This window comes from Mastacembelus armatus, chromosome 2, assembly GCF_900324485.2.
Source record: "Mastacembelus armatus chromosome 2, fMasArm1.2, whole genome shotgun sequence".
Classification (NCBI taxonomy): Eukaryota; Metazoa; Chordata; class Actinopteri; order Synbranchiformes; family Mastacembelidae; genus Mastacembelus; species Mastacembelus armatus.
In genome coordinates this window covers 3,923,922-3,926,506 of record NC_046634.1, presented here as the reverse complement: position 1 = coordinate 3,926,506, position 2,585 = coordinate 3,923,922, and positions in this window count along the sequence as shown.

Genomic DNA, 2,585 nt, shown 5'->3' with positions numbered 1-2,585 from the left:
CTGGGTTCATAAAAGAGGAAGGGCCACACACAGCAAAGGCAACTCATCCCCTCTTCTATTCTCCAACATTATTTTCCCTCTTCTTTATCTGAGCAACTAGAAGCACCGTCTAATCTCTTCTTTTTCTCCCTCTGGATTTCCTGCTTTGAGATCTCCCTGCCATTGTCCCCCATTCACTGGGGCTTTGTTTATATCAGGCTACACTTGATAGAAGACAGTAACAAATTGGATATCACTATTTTCACAGCCTTTATTACCAAGGGAACACAGGCTATTCTGAATGTATTGTACGGTTTATAAAGACTGGACATTTCATCCTATAAGCTTTCCTCTTTGCTCAAATTGATTTTGACGTTTTTACGTCTTCACAGGCATGGTGGGTTAAGTGCTGATAATTATTTGGAAGAGATGAATAAAAATATGAAATGTGTCTAGAAGTGGTGACATCAAAGCAGCAGGTTTTTGTTGCATGTTTTTCCTCTTATGCTGCGAATATGGAACATTGGCAGTGGAGGTTTGACTAGTGTGACGTTCAGTGAGTCCTTTGATTAGGCTCTTATTGTGAAAAACGTCTTTGTTTTATCCACATACTAAAGAACACATTTTGTATTTCATTTATGGCAGTGATTTAATAAATAACATTAAACCTTATTTGTTTTTTGAGTGTGTATTGGGGGACATACAAAAAGTGCAGTGGTGAAGTGATGAGGCCCGACACTGAAGTCCGCAGGCACTGGAGTTGAAATTTAGCTGGTCATGTGACTCTGACTCCCCCTACGCTCACACATCATGACCCCGAAGAGAGAAAGGAGGAGGGGGGGGGGGACACCCCATACCAACACAGGAGGCAGGATTGTAGGTGTGTGTCTTTGTGTGTACATCCTTTTGTGCACTGAAGCTTGTGTGGGTGTCCATGCTGTGTGTATACTAGTGTTCCTCCCCCCACACACACCCCCCCACCACCCAACCCCTCCTCCTATTCAATTAAGAGCTTAAGCTCATTAGTGGCAGACTTACATCATTACCTCTCCAATGGCTAATGAGTTAAAATCTATTTAGATTTATGTTGCCGTTAAATCTCCACTGCGCACACAAGCAGGTTGTGGTATTCAGAAAAGGTGTTATAAAATTAAATCTGAAACTGTCCCGCACAAGCTTTTCCACATCAGTGTGGGAGCCTTTTATAGCAACACTGCATATTCAACACACTTGAATTATACCTTTGCCTTCGGTATGTAAATCAGAGAGGAGAAAGAGCATGCCTGGTAATGCATCTGCACACTATAATATAACACAAAGCCCTGTTTTCCTCAAACATTAAAGATGCTCATTTATGGATTTTTGTAATTACCAACTAATAATTAGCACTGCTTAACACAAAAAAAGGACACTTCTTTACGGAGCTATTACACAGCGATTAGTTGGGTTCTCCAATCAATTTTAATTACACTAACAAATCCTTGATTGCATTTCAGAGTTGATAAATTTAATGAATTGGTGGAATTGTAAAAAAAAAAAAGAAAAGAAAAAAGAGAATTAATTATAGATAATAGTGAGTGAAAGGTGGAGTTGGAGCTCAGGCCTGGATGAGGGTATAATCTGCTCCAACAAACAAAGAGTGGGAATAAATAACAGCAGGTGGATGAAGAAAACAATCCACCTTTCTACATGTGCTGCTCACTGGTGGTGACTCCTGTTTGACTGGAGAGGTGTGTACGTGCGTGCGTGCGTGCCTGTTGACCTCGTGACGCACAGTTGACCATCTTTGCGCGTGTGTATGCAGTAGACAGTTTTATTTACGTTGATCCCACCTTGGATTTGATTCCAGCACCAACTTGTGGGGGTGATTAGGAACAATGACGTGACAGACACTCCGTCTTTGATGTCTTGTTTAAACCTGGTCTCCCTCCTGATGCTTTGATAACTGGGACATTTTCATTCATTAGGGCCACCATTGCTAACTCCATACTGTTGCTATAATTATCACAGGGAGATACGCGGGCACACTGGGAGGCGACTGTGCAGCTTTGGCCCCGCGTCCGTGCACTTCAGTTGGGGGCCCAAAGTGCGTCCAGGGCACTCACGGGGGTTTTCACTGCACTTTAAACATAAACATAAAGTTTATCATCCTTCTGTGCTGTGGCTGCCTAAACCATGGCTGAGCAACTAAAACAGCTGATTAATAATTGAAATTATTACACACACTGAATCAATGTCAGGTTTGAATTGCATTAGAAAAAAGTGAAGTCTCACTTGTTTGGGCAGAATTTTGGATTGAACTCAGTGGATTAGTGGAGGATCAGCGCAGTGTGTCGTCAGCCTTTCCTCATTCAAACACGTTTCTGCTCATCTTCGCCATTTGGACTCCTTTTGACCGCTTTGCCAAACGCACGACACAAACCAGACTCCCTAAACAACCTTATGGGCAATAATTGGGATTGAGGATTTTTTTTCTCTCTCCCTTTCCCTCTTCGAACGCATGCGCAGTGGGGAGCGTACTGGTCAGTCTGAGAAGCAGCTGTTCAGGGCTGGTGAAATTCCAACATGGCAGTGGCTGTGGTCAGTGTTTCCTGCGTTAACTTGGG